The sequence below is a fragment of the Aulonocara sp. 'chitande type north' Nkhata Bay genome, linkage group LG16 (assembly GCF_057382095.1).
Source record: "Aulonocara sp. 'chitande type north' Nkhata Bay isolate Kocher_YH1m ecotype deep benthic linkage group LG16, A_spYH_male_GT1.1, whole genome shotgun sequence".
Classification (NCBI taxonomy): domain Eukaryota; kingdom Metazoa; phylum Chordata; class Actinopteri; order Cichliformes; family Cichlidae; genus Aulonocara; species Aulonocara sp. 'chitande type north' Nkhata Bay.
In genome coordinates, this window is record NC_141359.1 from 36,700,697 (window position 1) to 36,725,165 (window position 24,469).

The window sequence follows — 24,469 nt, forward strand, 5'->3', positions numbered from 1 at the left end:
CACATTTAAGCAGTGTTATTACACTGTATTCCCAAGAGAGGTTTTAATTCTCCTGAGTGTGGAATAGCTCCTTTCAGCCTCTTGTGTTGTGCCAAAGATTGTAAAGATGAAAACATATACACAAACACCAAATAAGCCCAAACATGAAGCTGCTGTTAGCATGGTACAAAATACTTTCAGTCTCCATAGCTAATTTATCTTTTCCTGACAGCTGTATAATATCCTGTCATTCTTTGAATCAGCGTGAGGCTGCTATACCTGTATAGCACCTGATTAAACAAAAAATAACACTAAATTAAGAAACGATTTAAAAATTAACAATTCACAAACCAATATCACAGAAGATAAAACTTCCTGAAATCGATGTACTTCGACACTGTCCTGTTTCTACAAATACAGTAGACTGCACATGTGACACTTGAATAGTAGAAATAGCAGGATTTTTTTTCTCTTTTTCCTCTTATTTTACGTTACACATCAACTTTTGGCTTTTGTTTCTTGTTGTGATCTTTTTGGTTTACTTATTGCTGTCATTCGGTTCACTGCCAGAGACATGTAGCAGTAAAGGGATATTCTTGAGTTCCATCTCCTCTACAAACACAAGGTTATTGGTGGGTCTGATGGATGCAACCCAACCATAAAAAATGCTGTCCTGTTGTCTTTGCGCCAGCTAAGAAGGATAGCTTCAAGGGTAGGATAAACAAACAAGCACTAAAGCTTGTGCAGTGCATTGTTCTTAGAAACTGTACACACAGCTTTTGCTCCCAAGTCTCAGCTGTAGCCTAAGAACCCCATAAGATGCAGCAAAACATCTGCTAGATCACAGGCATCAATTAATGTTATCGTTGGTCTTCACACACACACACACACACACACACACACACACACACACACACACACACACACACACACACACACACACGTACACAAGGTTGTTGAACATCACTGGAAGAAACTGAAACTGGCTCATATTTTGGAAATTTCTAAAGTGGCAACAATTTGATTAATTGAAGACTTTTTGTTCATTTTTAACTGAGCTTATTACCATATTGGCTTGAATATAAGACTGATTATAAAACCAGCCCATCACCAGCATCTGTGTTTGAGAAAAGGGACTTTGAGACTGGTTCTATAGCGGCAGATTCTCCAAAATACTGTTAATACAAGGGGAAGAAAGTCCTTAACACTGATGGATTTTCTCTAATAAAAGTGAAACATGGAGGATGATAACACCTAAAAGTCACACGTCGAGTTTGTTAATCAGCCACATATTCATAATCTTTCCTTTCAGACTCTTGGAAGCAGTCAAGATTATTTTCTATGACAACATTTTTCAAACTGTTTCAGAGCTCATCATCTGTAACAGCTGTAATTCTTGACTATTTGGCAGAGTTTCATTTAGTTCACTTCTGCAGTAAAGAAACACTTTGAACTCATTTTTAGTCTTCATGAATATACTTCTTCCACAGTAAGAAAATATGTTCATGTAATTCCTGTTACATGGACCTTCAAAACATCAGGTTAAACTGAGCTAACTAAACACTTTTAGGGTTGGATGACTATAAGATGTTCAATGAAGAGCATAGCTTAGTAATAAAAAAAAAAACACATTTGAATGTGTGAACTGGTCAGTAGATGCATGAAGTGAAAAGTAAAAATGGAGCCTAAGAAGACAGAAATTGGCTTGAATATAAAAAAAAATAGATTAATAGCAACTGGTGTTTTGCACACTGAAGAAGATCAGCATTTTAAACATGACATTCTCATCTAAAAGTATAACAGAGAGCAGATAATACACTTTTCTTCCTTGGGTGGTCAAACTATCCTTGTACATAAAACATGAAACTTACCTACTTCAACAAAATTGTGGTGAAACATTTGAGGATCAATTCCTGTACCTTAGTCAGAGAATGCTCGTTGGTGTTTCCAGGTCCATCTTCTCCAATGCCTCCACCATTAGGGTCCCTGGGTCATAGACTCAGTGTTTTGAAGTCTTCTTTTACGTTTTCTGTACCTTGCATTTTCTAGTTTAGTTTACTTATGCTCTTGAGTTTATTCAGTATTTCTGGTTGTGGTGATCTTATTTAGTATTTGGTCCTGTTCATGTTTTGCTTCTCCCCTTGTCTTGTCTGTTTGATTAGTGCCAGCCGTGTTTCCCAGGTGTTTCCTCTTTGTCCTGTTCCTCCCTTGCATTTACTGTCTGCATCTTCTTCTGTTCTCCCTCATACCCCGCTGTATGTTCTGCCTGCCTGTTTAGTTTCATGTGAGTTTTTGAGGGTTTTTTTTTTTTTTTGCCTCCATGAGTCTGCATTTTGGGTCAATTCCTGCCTGCTGCACACATTAAACATGCCATGCACAATTAAAATAGAGTCACCCGTTTACAGTTGATAAATCCTTGTGGTTTTAGCACAACAGGGAGAGTCCTCTTTAGTAGTTGAAGCCGCATTATAATCATATGAAATGTCTACATTGGGCACACTGGATTACCTTTATGAGTTAACTATATAAGTCTTTATAATAGTCCACCTAATTCCTCAGCGGTAGTGGTGTAATGATTCTCTAAAACAACAGTTGAGTTGTTAGCATTATTTTTTTAGGGCTGAAAGAGCAAGAAAAAAAATACTATTTACAAAAGGATCTAAAAATACACTAAATATCAGTACTCTAATATTTCCAGTTCACTCTTGGCTTGAAAAACTTTCAGGCTTTAACCAGGTATTAACAGCTCCAAATCGCTAAGTGATATAAGCAATGTGTGGACATAGCTAATTAAGCTATTACAAGAACATTTTTCTACAGGACACAGAATGACAAATCCAGGACAATTGTATTACATATGTAGTCTTTTTCTTAAGGTTGTCATATCCAGCCATGTCTGCACACTGGTCTCATGTTGAAAGTATGTATGAATACTGTGTGTATTTGTTTTGTTACACAATAGCTTGTAAGTTCCAGTATGTTTCAGGTTCAGGTGTCAAACAGCACAATAATTAAAAAAAATGATGCTCTGTGTACTAAAGTGTAGAATAATGTAAGGATTCAATTATTTTTAATTAAAAAAAAACTCATGTAACTGTACAATGTTACAATTGGAATACGAGTACTCCACTTGTACCTTGTACAACAATCCAACCAGAATTCTAGTAGTACTACACACCAAACTAAGAGCCTTAGCATCTGTGTTAGTTTGCTAGCAAGTAGGCCACACCTAATCTGTAAGACAACCATTTTTTATATGGAAACACGAACTGTGGCGAGGGAATGTTCCATTTAGTTTCCTGGCATTGCACTATTGTGGTTACAACAAGGTTTGTCAAAATGACCAAATAAAACCTTCGATCATCCTGAAACGGTTCCTCTCTCTTGGTTTCTGTGTCTCTTTTTTCCTCAGCTGCTCCATCTTTCTCAGTTTCCTCATGTGCACGCTGTAAATAGAATTTATCTCCATGATCAGCTGAGAAATTAAATGTACCCACTCTGGCCTCAGTTTGCTTCTTGCTTGGCATAAATAATAGGATGTGTACTTACCAGCTGTAAAACCATCATAAGTCTTTTATATGAGGCATTATAATCTTTGGTTCTTTTTTTGCTGATTCATGGTGATTATACAAGGCAGCAAATATTCAATTCATTTATCATATAATGAAAAACTTTTTACAAAGGCTAAAGTGCTGATATAAGATATGATCTTTCCCTAGTCCACATGGGTGTTTTTATCATAGCACATGCTATCAGTAACATGTCTGTGCTAAATTTCATACCAATCCATTCAGCGGTCATATTTTCATTGAAAACCACAAATGGCTGCCTGCTGATTTTACCAGTGGAAGGTCACAGCCTTACAAAGTCAGAGGGAATCCTATTCTCAGTACCATGGATGTATCAAATGTCTTTGCTGTTCATCTAATAGTTCTTCAGATACATAAGTAGAGAATAATATACGTATGCATCTGACACTGGCACTGTATAAACTGTAAAAACATGCAAACATGGAGGATGAGTTTAACAAACTGTGACGCACAAAATGCAATTTTTGACTGTTTTAGACAGGATACACAGAGAGATGTAGTCAGTGTACTAAATTATAGTGTTTTGGAAAATGTAAATTTGGTAAATTTTGTAAAATTCAGCAGAACAGAATATGTTATGTTTAGAAGTGAAATCTAAAGTCATCCTGATTAACCCTTGGATGTCTTTGTTTGGTCCATTTGTGGTTTAGTTTTGCTCGCACGGGGCTCATTTATTTATCAAACTACTTCTTTGAATTATTTTGGTTTAATAAGTATGCAAGTAGAAAAACAGTTGCGTATAGCATGTTAGTAATGAATAAACTTATGATAAGAACTACACTAGATTTACAAGAAACTATTTATCGGTCATAATCCACGCAGTGTTATTGGCGCTGACTAAAGACAGACTTTTCCCCCTCAGTCATAAAAGGCTGATGGAGTGTCGTTGTCACCTGGCCAGTGGATGGTGTGGGCACCTACGTTTGTGACTCACAGCTCACAGGTCAAGTTTTCTGAAACTCTTGTGACTGCAATAACTAAAGAAGTAGTTCACCTAAGATTTTCACATTTATACCATAGGTGTATCTACTAAAAATCCTGGACAATTTCAAATCTCAGTGACCTTGACCTCAAAGAGTAAGTCTTCTGACATTCTAGCGAATATGATAACTTGAGAACAAGATGACATAGAATTGTGAAATGATAGGTGTGTCTGCTAGGAGGCTGAGGTGTAGCACTGGCAGCGACGATTATTATTACTACTTTTTTTGATGTCACGAACATCACTTGAGGGCAAATTTCACTAGGCTGGTTGCACAGTGAGTCTGTGCTCAAATGTTTGCTGGACCAGGAGTTATTTTTCAAAATGTGTTAATCACTTATTTTAGTGTATTGTTTATATTATTGTTCAGTTGTGCCGGATTTAGTCATCGCTTACCTGTTTTTGTGTGCAGCTCTGTCTGTGTCTCTGGGTGTTTTTTCATTGGTAATTCTAAATTAGTTGTAGATGTGAAAGTGAGCGTGAATGATCGGTCATGATGTCTCTATGTGTTAGTGCGACAATAGTTTGGTTAGCTTGTTAAACTATAGCAAGACCAGTAGAGAGCTGGGATGAACTTTGGCCCCCCGTAGCCCTGAACTGAAAAAGTAGTAAAGAAAATACATGGATGGAAAATCCTTTCTCTTCATAACTAAGAGAAATGACAGATTACACGTTACCTTTCATCAATCATACTTTCACTTTGTGAGAATCTCTTTCTACATCATTATAAAAAAGAGATGCAGATGTAACTTCAGGTTTTATACCTTATGTACACTATGCAAGGTAAAATGATAGACTGAGTTGTAAAATGTTCTGATATCATCAGAGCTCAGCATCACATAACCTCAGGCTGATAGTTCCTACATGATTACACTTTTACTTCAAGTGGTTTTAGCACAGGGGAAACATCTGGAGAGGGGCTCTTGTTGTTAAGAGTATTTTTTGTAACAGCAGCCAATTTTCTTTTGATAGAATATGCTTTGTTTTTGCTACTATGGGAGTTTTTGCAAGTGTGCAGTACATTTGCAAATAGAGGTTCTTTCAGCACCACAGAGCTGACAGTATCAGGTCTGCCAGTCCAATGAGGTGGAACGCTGGAGGTAAATGAGTGTGTCAAAATACACGAGAAAAGGGGATTGGGAGCAGTAAATGTAGATTATTGCCAGAGGGTTTCATTTCCTTCAAAACTGTATGCATAAGGGTGACTGTGATTCTTTGAAAAGTGAGCTTCATAAGGGAGCTTTTGCAAATCGCTCTTCGTAAATAACTGATGTACATTTGAGAAATCAAACATTTTGGGTAAGTGGCATATCAGCTCATATCGCTGGTCTTCAAATCTGTCACACAGAAGTTAATTGTATAAGACCATTCACCAGGCCATATATGTGCCTATAAAGTTATTATTCTAATTGGCTAATAGAGACTTGCAAAATGGAATTGTTATTGGTGTACATGTCTTTATGGAGATTAATTTTTTCCTTAGCCAGGCTTTTAGACGTTAGGGAAAAATAAGATTGGGAAATACCTCGGGAAAATATCCGATTTTTTATTACAAATTGAAAGAAAAATGCACAACAAAGTTTTGGGCCATCCAATAATGTAACAAAATAGAGGAAGCTGACAATTAAATTTAACTTGCTTTTTAATCATGAGTCCAATTGGAATTATTCAATTTTAGACACGGTACTTTCTCCACAGGTAAATTCCTATAATTGTAATTTGTGTCGCTCTATTGCATTGCAGTGACCCCCTGAGGCTACTTGGGCAGCGTGGTATTTAGTGATTCATCCACACAAAATCAGAGATTACTTGCTTATTACTTGTAAAATAATGAAAACTGGTGGAATGGCAACTAAAATAAACCAAAAAGCAAATCTGAATTAGTATATTGCCTTGTTAAGTTTTGTGTTTATATGTTCAGTAACACCCAGGATACCATTTAAAAGTATACATATAAAATGGGGGGAAAAAAACAAGGAAACCACACTTTGCTTACAAATTAAAGTCATAAAAGTGCTATGCCTATATTAACCTCAGTATTGGTTGGTGGTATTTTGGGAATTATTGGGCGAGTTTGGGCACTTTAGAATGCTTACTGTCAAACTCTCAGCAGCAATTCTACTTTGATGTGTTTTTCTTAATTGATAAACTGGGAATGAGGAAAAATAACTGCATACATAAAAAATACCATGGACTAGATAGCTCTGAAATGCCCGGCCTCTTTTGGTCCAGAAGATTAAAGATAATCTTGACTTGAAAGCCTGAATTTTATATTTGACCCAAATGTGTCTAACACTTAGTGATTTCTGGTGGGGCTGCAGGCATCACTGATGTCGCATGGGAAGATTTCTATTAGAGGTTCATAATACAGACACACAGTGTGATCAGGCATCATACTTTGACATATTTGAAGGGTGTTAATGTAGCTTAGCTGTTGTATGCGGATTGAGTCACATCAGCAGAGGCTGGCAAATAATAAAAGTAACCAAAAAGTACAAGGTGTCAAATATCAGTAAAAAAAGCCTTGAGGCACTGCACAAGGAAAATTAACACCTTATCAAAGCTAAGTTAAGATAAAAGTAATAAGACTGCTGGCAACTGTTTGAAAGATATACTGCTTTTCATCACTGCCCAAGGAGATGCCTCAGCAGTGACGCTTCACATCACCTGCTTTACCCAATCTCCTATGTAACACTAGCTCCAAGGAATTTTCAGATTTTCAGTTAAATAATATCAAGGCTTTTTTTATGCAGCTTTGAGAAACTGAGCAGAGTGCAAGGCAACAATGTTTTAGACAGCAGTAATTCCAAAGCACAATGTCATGACTTAATGAATAGACAACAAGAAACTGCTTATTATCTGTTTAAAATAATACAAGAATAAATAAGGCTTGAAATAGTATTATTTTAAGTAAGCGCACCTGTAACTGTAGGACTGGTGCAAGGCACTGACATTTCTTCTTTATTTATTATTCAGCCATGCTTTTCTAGTTTCTAGTTCCAGAATTACTGATCACCTTTTCTTTTGTCTGTTTCACAATTTCTTTCTTTTTGCTTTTTTTAATCTCATTCCAATGTGGCATTGTTTCAGTTTTACAGTTTTTTCTCAATTGCCTTGACACAATTGTCACATCGGATATGTCATTCTCACCAATATTACGGCAGTTCTCATAGCATTTAAGGCATTTGTCATAACACAGACTCCCCTGTGCAAAGCACGCTTCTTCTTTCAACCTTGTTTCCGAAGTCATTTCTAATTGTGTCTGTTCTTAACCTTAACATCTTCAACTCTGCCACCTCCAGCTCGGCCTCCAGTCTTTTGTTCGGTGCCATCATCTCCAAACCACACACAGCAGGTCTCACTACAATCTTGTAAACCTTCCATTTTCCTCCTGCTGCCATCCTTCTGACACAAATCACCCTGACACTCAGCTCCGCCCACTCCACCTGCTCGAACTCTCTTCTTCGCCTCTCTTGTGTACTATTCTTTGCTTTCGATGGTCGACCCCAGGTATTTAAACTCATTTACTATCTCCACTTCTTGCATGTTCACTTTTCCTCTCATTTCCTTCTCATCCACTCATGTATTCTATTTTACTTCTACTTTCCTGCCTCTGTTCTTCAGTGCATACCTCCACCTCTCCAGGCTGTTTTCAAGCTGCTTCCTTTCACTGCCGATTACAATGTTGTGAATATTGTACTCCAGCCTGACCTCACCTGTCAACCTCTATCACCACTGCAAACAAGAAGGAGCTCAGAGCTGAATCCACACCCACACTGAACCAGTCTGTTACACCTACCACACACCTGGCCACTCTCTTGTCATCAAACAGGTCCTGCATCTCCCTCACATACCTCTCTGCCACTCCTGTCATCACCCTTGTTCTTAAAAATTGATGCTAGCACACTTCTTCTCCATTCCTCATTCTAGTTGTGTAAAGCATTCTGATCACTGTCCACTGTCTTTACCCATAGATGTCTCCATACTTCTACTGATATGTTATCAGAACTGATTGCATCTACTCTTCATCACTGTCATAGATGCCCTCACTCCCTCATTACTAAGCCCCTGTACTTCCTGATCCACCCATTGTTGTCTATCTGTCCTCCTCTCTCTCTCTCTCTCTCTCTCTCTCTCTCTCTCTCTCTCTCTCATTTCTATTCATGGTCTTCCCACAGTACTTCTTCCATCTTCTCAACACAGTCTTCAGTTGTTAGTCTTAATCTGTATTCCTGTCTACTTTATTCATCTTCTTTGACTATCCCACTTTTTCTTTGCTAAACTCTTCCTTTGGAGATTTTCCTCCTTTGCCACCAAGTCTCTTTGTCCCCTTTCTTCTGTTCAGAGGATACACCAAACACCTTCTTGACAGTTTCCCTCAACTCTACAGCTCAGCTGTACTTAACTATTCCTCCCCAACCAGAGCTAGTCTCAGTTCCTTTCTTAACTGTGTGCAATATTACTCCAACTTCCTCCAACTTCCACCACTTAGTCCATGCCTCTGCCTTCACTGAGTCATCTTACAGTCACCACCTTGCAGTCATGTGTGTCCTTCAGGTTTTACCATCTGTATAAGATAATTTCCACCTGTGTGCACATTCCTCCACTCTTGTATGTTACCCTGTGTTCACCACAGCCATTTTCATTGACATGACTTAAAAAACCTGAATATGAACAGGTTGCTTTTTGTCTTGCTTGTCTTAAGGAGAGAATTAAAATAACATTTATAAAAAGAAAACAGTCCAAATTATAATGTGATTGTCTTGGACTTGGAAGTTGGGAACTCTATGCACTTCAGTGCTTCTAGAAAAAAATAAAAATAAATATCTGTTGACTTTGAGAAAGAGCTTGTCTAAAAGATGAAACATTTGACTTCAGTTTGGTGGAAAAATGAAAAATTTTACTATAAGGAACTTAGTAGTTTTGTGATTGGCCTTGCAGTGCCACGGGGAAATATTCCCCCCCTTCTCATTTCTTGTTTTTTTGCACATTTGCAATTTTTAAATGTTTCAAATAAACAAACATGTATTTATATTAGACAAGAATAACCAAAGTTAATAGAAAATAGATTTTTAAAATGATTTCATTTATTACAATTTTTCTCAATTGCATTGACGAGCATTTAAATGTGACAAATATCCAAAAAACAAAGAAATGATGGAGTGGGTAAACACTTCTTCATGGGACTCTATGGAATTTTCTTGTAGATCTTGTTTTAAGGAGAAACTGTTTTGATTAGCTGTCAGACTGAGATGAGAAATGCACAAAACACAAGAAATGTGTTGCGGATTTCAAAATTGCGTTAAGAGTATGGAGAATGATGTTCGTCATGTTAGAACTGAATCAGTGTGACTGAGAAAAAAATGCAATAAAATACTGGAAACAGTTCAGGGGAAAATGTTGCAAATGAGTGCATCCATCAGCTGATATGATACTATATATGATACTATTTCAAATTAACATCAACTTGATGAGGCCATGTTTGGATCAATAAAGAGACATGTCGAATGAGTATTGTTACTTTTTTTTTTTTTACCAAGCTGTTGCTGTGGTAGTTTTGCTGCTAAGTGCATCTCATGCTGAAATGTAACCATACCATTACACATGGTTGTTGCTTTCTTATTTTACACACCCCACACCAAAATTGCCTAAAGTACCATAACTGCTGAAATCTATTTATAATATCAGGTGATTTTACCTTTAAAGTCATTACAGGACTCAGGACTCAGGACTACGCTGCAGGGGGAAGCTATTCTCAGACTGCTGATGTTGGCTTTGTGTTTAATGGGGCCTAAGGGTGCTACAAGAAGATTAAATGTGGCCAGTCAGGGTCCTACTCATGTCACATAAAAAAGAACAAGGGCTGTGGTGCGTGACATTTATGAGATAGTTGACCAAGCAGTGAGTGTTTGGGGATGCTGTTTGCTGTTTGTCTCAGGTGTCTGCAGCTGAAAGAAAGACACTGATGGATGAACAGCTGATCGTAAAGTAAACAACATGTTATGCAAGATAATTATATACAAAAACAAAAGGCCATCAACATTGGCTGCACATACAATGTTTTTTTTTTGTTTTTTTTTTTCCTTGCGCCTGTCCCGTTTGGCTCTTTTGCCATCAGAATTGTTGTCTAAAGGCAAAGAAAGATGCCCAACGGATTTACTTTACCAAATTGACCATCCCAGCCTTGCCATAATGGTCCATTTGATTCACCTTTTATTGTTTATTTTATTTTCACTTGCTGAATACGGGACAGACTTGACTGGGGGAAAGAAGGGGAGAAAGAAAGAGGGAAAGAGAAACAGCTGAGAAGAGGGACGGGGGAGAAGGGCAAAAGACAAAAACCAACAGAACGGGCAGAGGAAAAAAAATGCATATATCAATCACCTGGATCACCTGCTGAGAAAGAAAAAAGAAAGCAAGCAGAAGAGAACAAGAGTAATAGAATAAACAACATCACAATGATATATGGGAATATGACAGTAAATACTAAATATTAAACATTATTGTGCAGCACATAAGATCAACAGAACACAGTGTGCTTTGAGGTAGGAGCCAAAAAGGGTGTAGTTTGTGGGTGTGATCACCCATGTGTACACCTGTGAGCATGGATGCGCTTGTTTTTTTAAAAGGTTCCTTCATGCAATGATCTGCTAGAGGGTGTGGGGGGGCCACAGCCCCGTCCTCCAGGGCATGAAGCAGGTATGGAGGAGATCAAAACTCCAGACTTCCAGAGGCCCCCAGAACACAAGAGACCAAGGAAGACCAACAGAGGGGCAGCCGCGCCACTGTCCCAGAAAGAGCTGAGGAGAGTCCCAGATTTGTTTTATTTTGTTTATTTTAAGATTAACTGCAGTTGTGTGTAAAAAAAAAATAACAGTAACCATTCACACGCCCATTACACTATGGAGAGAATAAACGATATGTACCTATCAAGGCCTATGATCATCATCATCCACGTGACAATTTGTTTGTAATTGTGCATGTGCGTCAAGATGCATATCTACAGATTTAGCAACATCTGACAACAGTATTTGTCCAGGATTATATATATAAGTATAGTATATATGTATAGATAAATAAGATTGCTGACTGCGTACCTGTATTTATTGTACTTTCATGGGTAGTATGCCTTTTGTACATCTTCACAGTATGTTTACTAATAATGGCCCCTCTCAGCCACCCACTCTTTTTCTACAACTATTTTTTGTAATGCATACAATATGTGGATGGTAACAGATACAATGCTGTAGCCAAATGTAAATGATGCTTACATATGTAAATATGCAAATGTCATTTCCCACACACAAACTGGCATCCACGAAAGAATAACGTAAGGTGAAAATTCGTACACCTAAAGCATAGTACAAAATATGCGATCTAGAGTTAACTTGCTGTGATGGGATGGATATCAAAACTGTAAAACACACAAAAAAACAACATAGAATTTTTTAAAAAGTGATTGTTATATATGTAATATTACCAAATGTTAAAACTGCCTTTTCACTGACAAGTGGAACAGGCAATAAGAGCACTTCTACAGTCATTATATTGCAAATTGAAATAGAAATGAGACTTATGTAAACACATTGTATGTGCACATGCACAGTTAATTTATTTTTATCCTAATTATGTACTGTTTTTATGGTAGATGTTAATCTTAAACATTGCCCCTACACTGACCTCATTATTCCAATGAGGTCAGTGTAGGTCCAAGTAGATAAGCCAAAATTTTAGACTACAGACTTCTCTGAACGCAGACTTTTTTCCCCTGTTCTTGGCTCTTCATGATGTCAGTAGGAGTGGATATCCCAAACACTGCAATGGCCCACTCACCTGCTGTTCAAACATTCTGTTTGTGATTGGCCTCCAATAAGATTTATTTTGACCTCTTAAAGTAATTCGCTTTGAATATTTAAACGTGTAAAGCCGGTGCAGTGTAGTATAAACTGATTATAGTCATTAGTAAGAATGTGCTGTATCTTTTGTTCTGTTTGTGTTGTTGGTCATCTATCACGGAGGACCTTTTTTACGCGCCAGGTGACAGGAGCTTATAACAGATCATGCAATAAGAGCTGTACACATACGACATTTGTCAGTTTAAAAAATCATCACCAAATTGCTCATCTTAACCTGATTCAAAGATACTGGAAGGAATAAAAAATATATTACAAGCTAAATGTTCATTTATTCTCCTCATAGCTACTGACAGACACTGCACTTTTACTGCTTACACTTTAACTTAGTAGTTCTCAAACCAAGGGCCTGGCATAGAGCCACTGCAGTGGGGGTATGAACAACCAGGAGAAAAAATATGGAGTGAAACAAAATTGAATGAATTCATAAGAAAACAAAACAAGAGTTTGCTGATACTCTTTTGCTGACCTTTGTTTCACTAAAATTCAACTTGCATTTTTTTTATTTATTTATTTTTAATGATTGGTATCAAAAATGGAGGGGCGCGGGAGTACGAACTCTTTTTGTTTCTGCTTGGCAGCGTTGCAAAGAAGGTTTGTGAACAGCTGTAACTGAATGTCACTGTAGGTTTGTGAGCTTTAAAGTAACTTTGGAATTCAGAGGAAAACCAGGGAAGTGTGTATCTCACTAATACTGATACTCAGTAGTGTTCTAATGTAAAACAAACCCACACTTGAGTGATGCTCTTTATGTCCACTGTGCTTAAAAAAAAAGGAAAGAAAGAAGTGCAAAGCAGTGACCTTGTGACTGAATATGGGGTTTCTGCTGGGAAAAGCAGCACAGCAGCATAAAACCACAGGGGTTCTGTAAAAACCAAGAACCATAAACGGGAAATTACACTTGGAACAAAAGTAGCTGAGTAGATGGTTGGTGTTTTCTTGTTAACAGCGAGTCATTCCACACGATTTAACTGGCACCTTGGGAAATGCGCCATTTCTCTTTTGCCCTCTGCTCTTTCTCACAGCAGCTCTGCTCTTGACCTCCTCCTTCAGTTCGACCTCTCCATGTTAGAAACTTTGTCAGTGGTTATAAACCCGGCCTCCGCTTTGGCAAAATGGATAATTTGTGTCGCAGTCTCGGTTGTGTCATATGAATTCAGTCCTTGTTTCGCTGTGTGCCTTTTGTGCTCAACAACATCATTAAATTTGTTCTAATTTTGCCTTCTCCAGCAGTGACAGGACAGAAACACTAGGAAAAAAACAGATCCTGTAACTGCTCTGCCAGCTACACACTGTTACAACACCTTGCCATGCATCTGTCAGCTGGTAAGCATGTGCTCTCAAGTGACTTTCAGATAATTGCCACATTGTGACTGACTTGATTTGCATACATTCATTTAATAAATCAGACACTAAATTGGAAAAACCTGTGTGACAGTTATTACGGCGCCAACTCCAGGCTGCGTCTGTCCCGTGACCCCACTAATGAAAAGGATGCAGTTCAAGTGTGGGACTGTGGAGCGATGTGCAAAGAGCACTTTTGGATTATATTGTAGCTGAAGTGTGTTAATGGGAATTTTATACTTGTTATATACCTTCTCACTTCAGTGATAGAGACATCTCCATAGAATATGCATTGTGGAGCCATGTCAGTGAAATGAATAATGCCTTTTCCACCAAAGTAAACAAGACTTTACATTGGTCTTTATAACAATTCAAACAATTTTCTTTTCTGTATTTGTTATAAAAATAAACAACACAACAAATTTGCTTTTTCACTTAAGCTGGGCTTTTTTTTCTATTCCTCATTACTTTAAGCAAATGACTGCATTTTCCATTATGAAATGAGTGATCGCTCTGTTCTACATCCATCTTCATGCTTTTGTTAGTCAGTGTCAAATGGGGCACCAGTTCTTGCTCACAGAGTTTGAATTTAACTTTTTTAATGTCATTTAAAGTTTAAGAAAAACTGCTGGGACTTCAGTCTGGCTCGTTGCTGTTTGAACCAACTTTGAAGTTTTAAAGGGTGCGAAAAGAGAGAAACTATTTTAACATTACATGAACCAGATCTTTACTTTATTTCTTCCAGGGGAAATATTCCCAAGTAATCCTCTTAAAGGGATTTCCCAAGGCCTATAACAAGAGCATCAACCGGCTTTAGATTTTAGAGTTCCTAAACAGTTAACCATACGAACAACACATATTGCAGTGATGAAGGACAAATGCTTGTCTTTATAAACGTTAGTCAAAGCTATGATTTAAGCTTGGTCTTTCAGGAGCAAGTCCTAACAGTACAAATAAAATGATATTAAGCTATGCTTATATGAAATCAACTGTTTTTCAACAGAATGAACCTGGTGGTTAGTTTTGACTTTTTAAACATGCTATGAATCAGTAAGTTATTTTGTCCCATTTTACGTTAAGTGATGCTGGCGGACAACTGGTCACGTTCACTGCAATTTTCAGCTCACATAGTTTTTAATGTATTTGTACTCAAATAAGAAATTACAAGTATTGTTTAAAATAAGTACCATATATTCTGGCTAATATTTAGAGTGATAATACTCAGTTTTTAGTTCACTATTTAAAGGGAATCCCACCGGCAACAATTATTGCCGTTTTAACCCCCTATGACATTACAAAAATTCAACATATTTTGTGTAGGGGAAGTCTAAGGAGTAAAATGCATGCATTTATTTCGCAGGGAAAAATTTGGGATTAAATGGGTTAAGATAATGGCACCAAAAATATACAGGTGATTACATACTAGGGCTGCCATGATTAGTTGACTAGTCACGATTACGTCGACTATCAAAATCGTCGACAACAAATTTAATAGTCGACGCGTCGTTTGAAGCTTTGTAAGATCCTGAAAGATGCAGGAATAAGTAGTAGGATTTAAGAGTGTAATAACGGACTAAAACAGAAGATGGCAGCACTGCATGTACAAGGATGCCAGCTGCCGTCAAACGCCGAAGAAGAAAAAGCAACTCCGGTATCGAAGCTGTGTCCAAATTCAGGGGCCGCATCCTTCGGAGGCCGCATTTGAAGGCTGATTACGTTACAGCGACGCAACAAAGGCTTTCAAAATTCGAAGACTTCTGCAAATGCTGCCGACAAATGCGTCCTACTTTTCCCCAGATTTGAAGGATGCGTCAGGTGTATCCTTTGTGGCCCAACCTATCCCAGAATTCATTGCACGGCTCAGCCAATTCCAGTTTCCAACAATGGTGGCAGCTACTTAGTTTTAATATTACTCTTATTACTCTTTCTGGGTCACAAAATAAACTTTTAACATATTTTCAGGTGAGAATGTAGCTGTGTAAACTTCAAATATCTGCTCAGTTTATCAAGACATCACATCTTTGTAAAAGTGCTCCGACGTTTTCGGAGACGTCTGTTATCCACCATCTCAATAGCTAGCCGGGGTTCAAGGTGCACTAGAGCCGGCGAGAACAGCGGACTCCCGGCATGTATTGTTATATTTTAGATAGCAGAGCAGACAGCTGAGTTTATTAAACTCCACTGAGACAATCTGCAAAATTCATTAAAAATTTAATAAACTGTCATCTTGTCTTTATTTTTAGTTAGCACATACCTTAAACACTTCAAGCTGTAAGCTAATAATAGTTACATAATTGCTGACTAGTCGACTATCAAAATAATTGTCTGTTACATTAATTAATTTAGTGTGAAGTATCAGATTAATAAAATAACTTTTTTTTTAAATTAAACTTAAGCTCTTTGGCTAGGATGTCAGATAATTGTATTAAAAATGCTCCTTAAGACAAATACAGAGCAGAGGTAAAGTTCAGTTACTTCGAAGCCTGTCACACAGCAATTGTCTGCCTTTTTTAAAGACTGACTGTCAATCAAAACAGCTACTCCCCAACCCTAAAATTGGTAAGTTATAGCAAACAAATTCACCTGTTTTGCAACTTTCTTATGGCAGGAAACCAGCACTAAAGACCCAAACCATTTAGCATCGCTGAAGTTGGATGTTTAAATCTGAGGGATTGACTCAGTTTTTGGTGACAGCATTTTACTTAATACTTAAAAATCCTGCATGTTCCGATTTGGTCTCCATTAACTGCGGCTGAGTGAATCTGCTTTTTATATGCTGGTCACATTTGGCATTTTTATTCTATCATACGGTGTTTGTGGCTCCACAGCGGCATTAAAATATAGCCTCATGGCCTAAACTACAAGCTGTTACTGTTTAATTGAAGAAAGGCAATCAGGAATAAAGAGAGGGAAAAAAGAAGAAAAGAAAACTGTGATCACAGACACAAATTCCTGTTGTCTAGGCAGGTCCATTACCAGGCCACTGCTGATTCACATCATCAGAATGACTGGGAAATTTGTTAATGAGCAAACATTAGCCTTAAAACCCTATCACCACAGTGCTGTGTAGGAAAGGCAAAAATGTTCTAGCTGAATGAATAATTGGCACACACTAAAAAACTGGTTGGCCCAAGATGAGCTAAGGCATCATTGCATGCAAACAAAATCAGTGTAGGTGTTAGTGTGTTCAGCAAAGCTTCCCTGGATTAATAAAAGGTGAAGTGGACATGCGGTGGACATATTATTGCTGTCAGTGGTCTGGCAGCCCTCTGCCATGTCGCCAGTTGGCTGCTGATTCAGGACCGTGGACAACACCATCTTCTGCAGACAGAATCAGCACCAAGGACAGCACCAATTTTGGCCACAGTGTAAAGAGGAAGTTAGCGCTGCAAATTCAATCTATTTCAGAGTCTGTTGTATTTATTTAATTATTTACTGCATTAACGAAGGCAACGAGGGGTGGAACTAGTCAAAAAAATATCTTAAAAGTCATATTCAGCCGTTGTGTTTTATTACACAATTCACCGGAATGACTGCCAAAATGCCTGGAGGTGAGCTATCTCACAATTTATGTGAAAATAAAAACACAATTTTTGAATACTTTCCACTCAAGTTCATTTCCAGAGGGCACATTTGCCACATGAGCCCTGTGCTGTTCTTTCTTTTAATGTCTTTAAGTAATATTTGACTGCTAAACCCCAAAACTTTACTTTTCTTGGCATTTGTTTACCATTCATTATTAATAACCCTCAGTAATCCCATAAGTTTAGTTTAGTTTATTGAAATCTTACTGATTACTAATTATTTGCTTGCATAATAATCTGCAGCAGATTCTAATTATTTGTTGTGGTGCTTGGATGCGTTCTTTTCATTAAGCTCTGGCTCTTTTCTTTCTTCTTTCTAGTGAAACACTGGAATTTGAGAGTTTTCAGTCTGTTGATAAATTAAAGCTCCCTCTTCAGACTGTGCCCATTACACTGGCTTCTGATTGTGGTGCTTCACTCAAGCTGCACAGCTGCATCAACCCCCTCCTGTCAAACCCTGCCACATGCTGAGGCCTGGGCTACTCTTGACTCCCTCACAATATGGCTGCCTGGTGCGCTGCGCACACACACACATCAATTAGAGAAAGGTTACCTTGTGCTGCTGCTGGCTGGTTGTCTTCCTGGCACCAAAAGAGGCACAGAGTGAAAGTATGAGTGGAAGAGCTGACTTCTCGCAACACCTCCACACCCACACCTCTGTTCCACCAGCAACATTAACCATCACAACCACCACTCTGTTCCTGTTTTCCAAATTTGGCCTAGCTATTTTCAAAAGGTCACTTTGCCCTTTTTTTGTTTCCTCCCAGATTCTTTTCAAACAATAAAAGTGCACACATGGAGCAAAAATTAATATTTACCTCGGGACCTTTAGAGGAAGTGTGGTTTTTCAAAAATGCAAATCTTAATATAAGCAACGAACTGCCTTGGGCACCAGTGCTATTATTTAATTAGAGATGGTGGTGTGAGGTTCAATATTTATTTGGGAGAGGTGTTGTGTTTATGCCGCTGGATATTTACTGGAGCAGCGGAGGTTAAAATCTTAAGCCAGTCTCCTTTGTTCCTCAGACTTCTTGCCACCATGACCATTGGCAACTGGTGCAACTGGCATCAAAGTATTCATTATAGAAATGCACTATGCGTACTAAGGCTGACAGGAATGTGCACTTGCGTGTCTATTTCTTCTTGTATATGTGTACGTGTCTGTGTTGCTGCAGGTATATAAGAGAGCATACTGACCATTCCTTTAGGTTAAGCAATGCACCCTTCTGGTAAACAATGGAGCCTGTAGTCTTTAACCCCATGTGTATGTGTGTTTTTTTTCTCCTTTCACTGAGGGCTCATTTTTCACACACATATACCCTGTGCTTTTATGGAAAAGAACAATCATGGCTTGAAGTGGCGTGTTCTTCAAAAACCTCCTCTGGCACACTGTCTGGAAACTGGTGTTACGAACTGTCTGCAGCTAAGTATCCATCATGATCACTTTTCCTTTATTTTTCAACAACTTTATAAAAACTTGCTTCCCTGTTTAGTTTGTTCCGCAGACAGGTTCATGGTCATAGCTGAGGCATCTCACTTCTTGCACTGAAGAGCTCAGAATTATTGCTATTATTATTAATATTATTATCATTGCAAACTGTGTCATTTTGGCAACTATTGTATTAGACACAGTGAAGGATAAAAAAGAAAATGATAACTTTATTTGTATAGCACTTTTTAAAACACAAAGATACAAAGTGCTTCACAGTTAGTAAAAGCCTACATTAAGGATAAGTCAACACCATACTGTTTCACATACATTCCAACATACTCGCTTTCATTTACACAAATAGATGTAAACTATGACTCAAAATAATGGGAGAAAGATTAGGAGAAATCTACTGAATAAAAATGAGTTTTCAGCAGTCGTTTAAAACAAATCACAGATTCAGCTCACCTGATGAGGAAAGCTTCCCCAAACTTAGGATGCTACAGGCTCAAATGGGTGATTATATTTGGCTTTACGGTAAGAAGGTGGAACAATTACAAGACCTTGATCAGATGATGTGAGACCTTGGCTGCACTAATAGGGTCTCAGTAGCTCTCATATATAAGCAGGGGCCTGTCAGTGGGGCTTTATGTGTTAATAATAGGATTTTAAAGCAGATTCTGAAATTCACTGGGAGCCAGTGAAGAGAAAAAAGAATAGATGTGAGTGCCGGCTCATTTTTGTTAACATCCTTCCTGCTGTGTTCTGCAACAGCTGGATATGGGCTGTGGAGGACTAAGAGATGCACATGAAAACATGAAAACAGCAATCAACGCAGGAGAAAATTAAAGTTCAAAATGACCGAATGACAGCAACAATTTGATTTTAGCAATATTTTTTTAGATGAAGGAAAGAAGATTGGATCAGCTAAGAGATGCAGATGTGTTCAAAATGCAGATGTTGGTCAAAGATGGTACCAACGTTCTTATCAGGTGATTTGTTCTTATCAGAGGGGGCTGATGTACTGACTGATCGCCTTAGAGGAAATCTTGTGCCAAACACAAGAATGGGTTTTACTAGAACTGACAATACAGTTGTTGAGGTTGGTTGGCTTCACAGAAAAGTACACCTGTGTGTCATCTACAGTACATTGCAATGATCAGGGCTTCTTTTGAAACTGTTGAGTAGATGGCCCAGGGATAACACACATATAAAGAAAACTGAACTGGTCCAAGACTGGAGCCCTGGGAGACAAAACGGGGGGGCGAAGATGAGGACACATAGACTCAAATGAATTCTGAAATAGCTGTCAAACTGTTTAGGAGCAGTGCCCGTGATGCCAATGCAGTTTTGTAATATGTTAATATAAATAGTGTGATCAGTAACAAAGGCTCCAGATAAATCTCATAAGAATAAAATCGATTCTGTTCATGTAGACGTACATCCAGATGAACAGAATCAACCTTTCGGGATCTACTTACCTGGATGATTGAGCATGTGTCAAGACAATAAAATCGAATGTTCACCTTTATCAGTGAGGCATACGAATATTGTTAGTAATTTTCAAAAATGTTCTTTCAGTGCTGTGATTTGTCAGCAACTGGATTGCAATTTCCAATTAAAAATTTTGTTTCACTCAAGTAGCTGAAAGAGCTGATGAGCAACAGCTTTCTAAAGGCATTGTTTTAATGAAGGGAAGTTTGGAAATTGGCCTGTAATTATGTATAACCGTGGAATCATGGGAGGATTTTTTTAAGCAGAGGGAAGGGGTTGGCTGTCTGAAATGCAGCCAGATGAAAGGCATTGATTTGTAATAAAGAGAAACCGGGGAGATGACAGGTAAAACCTCTTAAACGAACTCAGGAGGGATGATGTCAGTTGGACAGGAAGATATGCAACGTTGACACTGATGGTACCAGTGTTGGGACTAACGCGTTATTAAGTAACGCGTTACAGTAACTACGTTATTATTGTGGTAACGAGCACGGTAACTAGTTATTATGCCAAAACCAGGAACGCGTTACTCGTTACTGGGATTTAGATAGGGTCGTTACTCGTTACTTCGTGTGGTGGCTATCGCGGAGCTTCCACAGATTCAGTAACATTAGCAAGTGGTGGAGGCCAGCAGGTGGATGAAGGAAAAGGGACGCAGAAGGAAAAGAGACCCGAGGCGGCCGCCGGTCCAAGTGTGAACTGAACTTCGGGTAAGAAGTTATGACCTGCAGTCTCTCTGGGTCAGATATAAACCAAGTTTAGGTGGAGTTTATTTTCGTTATTCTGACTTTTTCCGTACTGCGTGCTAGCTAGCATGACGGAGTTTCTATACAGCTGGGTGGGTGCTATGAAGCTAATGATGTTGAACTTTATTTTGTTCATAAGTTATTAGAGTTGCCAACCGTCCCGTCTGGTATTCAGAGAAAATATTACGCGTTTCTTATTGAGGTGAAAAGGAACAGTTTGTCCCGTAATTCAGCAACAATGAAAAAGGCACAAAGCTGGAGTTATTCTGTGTTTATGCTGCACAGCTGCCTCTTCTTCTCTCATCCTCTCCCCCTCCCTCTCCTGTTTCTACTTCAATCATGAAAACTGATCAATGATCAGCTGATCGTCTTTTCTCTCTTGTTTGTTTATCGCTCACTTTGCGCCGAAAGAGGAAACCAGCGGATGTCGCGCTAAACAACAGCAGCACGTTTAAGCTTGATCAGCTATTGTTAGAATTTATTTAATATTAATTTCTAGTATCAGCTGATGTTTGCTGGAGCCACAGCTGCAAAAAAGCTGCTGGTCAGGATGTCGGTTTGGATATGTGGTGAGAGGGAAACATGAAGATGAAACCAGGAGATGTCCTTACTGAATCATCAGAGCTGAGCAGGTGATGGAGAAACAGGTTTACCTTTTAGGTGACATGAATGAGTTGAAGGGAAGTTACGAACTGTTTCTGAGAGACAAATAACCCCAGGATCCTTTTTTAGGTAGCTGACAGCTGGTAACTGTGCAGGTGCAGGTCTAGCAAAGTGTTGCCAGGGGGGCAGGTAGGGCATCAACAGGGAAAGGGGGGCACAAAGAAATACTTTTCTTTCTTATTCTCATTTAAAATGTTTCGCTTTTAAAAAATAATTATCTGAATCTTACAACAAACGATTGATAGATTGATGCATATATACCATCAGAACAGTGTACATCACTGTCACAACAGCGTTTGTTTTCATTCAAAGGCTTTATGATTTTTCCTATAATGGTGGGCCAGTCTCTAGTCAAAATGCCCAGGACGATTTTTTTGTCCCAGTCCAGCCCTGTATGCAGCTCATCTGCAGTCTGGTGTTACCTACATCTTCCTATTCAGAAGGCAGAATTTCCGAGTTCTGAGTACAATCGAAAGCACCACGACTGCAGTTTTTGTGTTGGATGTAAAAGGCGCACATGACGCTGTGACGTAGGCTAGAATCATGGCAGCAGTCAATGACGGTCCAGGCGTGGGATTTCTCTCATGGAGATATGCACATTATCTTTTCCTTTCTATTGGTAGGTGGCACAGTGCACTTGTGGCAAGTAAGCAAGCTAGAAGACTGGCAAAGTTATGGAAGAAACACATTAACAAGAGAATTCTGAGTAAAACCAAAGTTACTTTCCCTAGTAACTAGTTACTTTGAAAGTAACGAGTAACTTGAAGTAACTGAGTTACTTTTGAGAGAAGTAACTAGTAATGTAACTAAGTTACTATTTTAAAGTAACTTACCCAACACTGGATGGTACTGAACAAGAACGTGGGTTGTATTTACTGTTGTTAATCAAACCAACAAATGTACTTCATGTGCATGAAGGAGTTAGAAAGTCTTTCAAATGGAGGTGGTGTTTTTCCACTTGGATTCAGCTTTTCTGCACTCTGTTCTGTGGCGACAGATATGATCGGTGATACAAGGTGAAGTTTTGGGATGACTAATCTGGCTTTAAAGGGCTCCTTTTTTTGCAAATGCAGAGTCAAAATAAACAACAAAAAAAAAAAACCCCAGATGGATCAAAGGGAAATATTTGATTGGATTACTCGGAGAAAAACAACACCTCAAATTTGTAACTCTGATTTGGGAGGGTTCTTTTCTCCCCTGTCTGTAGTTTTGTATTCAATACCATGTTCAAATCGCAATCTGGAAAATGATCATCTAGGAAATGTGGAGCAAACATTAAGAGGAAGAGAAACCAGATTCCAGGTAAGACAAAAAAGCTTAAATGTTAATGATAGAATGGTGAAAGAACACTCAATAGAAATGAAAACAATGGGAACACAGAAAATCAAAGGGAGTGGGTGGGATTTGAAAAAGATTAAAAGGATTGAGACGGAGGCAGAACAGAATAAATCCTGTGAAGCTGACATGGCAGCAAGAATTTCATGTGAGCCAGAGCAGATCAAAAGTTATTGCAAAGAAGGGGGAAAAAGAACAAGAAATTATGAGGAGGGAAAAATGGAGGAAAAGAACGATGACAGCAGAGGACTCTGAACTGAAGAAGGGCTACAACCCATGAGATGACTTTGGGTAGACACTAGAGGGCCACATCACAGGAAGAAAGACAGAAAAGGACAAGCAGGGACACATCTGTGCGGACACAGCCAGCCATGTGAGACCGATGCTCTGTGGGGTCACTTGTCAGAGCACGGACTGCTAGGAACAGGGGCAAGGGCAACACCACAGGAGACAGGCAGGAAGACGGTTCATGCAGACAGAAGGAGAAACACACAAAAGGATTCTGATCCAAGTGGAAAATTTAACCCCCCACAGAGCTGAAAGAAAGCAAACTCCAAAGACACATAGTGACTGTATGACATGCTTAGCTTCAGTTATTAGTTTCAGTGTTACTGTTTTTGTATCGTTGTTAGGAGGGCATGTGCCAGAGATAAGATTTAGGAAAATCACTCTAGGAATTACAATAAAAACACATCACTTTTTGACTCATAGACATTCAAAGTCTCACAACTTTGAAATTAATCTGAGTGCTAGCATCAAATATTGCCGTTCAGTACATATATAGGGGAGACCGGGGATAGTTGTAACATTTTTGACATTTCTATCTGTAAATTGGAGCTCTTTTAAGGTAGTGGATTCAAAATGTAATGCAAAGTATTTACATGTCTCAGCTATTAAATAGTGCAGCTATTTTCTCTGCAGCACAATTACTCATTGCATGATATGGCCTCAAACACAAAGAGTGAAATGTTACAATTAACCCCATAGTCTGGGTTAGTTGTAACATATCCTGGGGTGAAATGTAACACAATGAAATAAGGGTACTAACAAAACATTAACATGTAATCTTTGTTTATCCAACACATGAATGCACTTACATCCATTTATGTAGCTGTGTGTGTGTGTGACAGAATGCAGAAATCTAACTTTTGAACATATTCCAACCCCCCAAAAAAGACAAATTATGGAATTTTCTGCAACTGAATATTTCATTAATTTTGGTTGGTCTTCCTTGAGTTTGTCCTCATTGGCTCAGTGGGCATTATAACCTACAACTCTTGCACCAATTTTGAACATAACAATGAAGCTGAAAAAATGTAGTTGTTCACCAGCATCGCAATTCCATTACTTTTTATCATGGCTTACCTTGGTGTGGTTTGCAAAGTGCTTCAGAAAGATGAGGAAATCTGT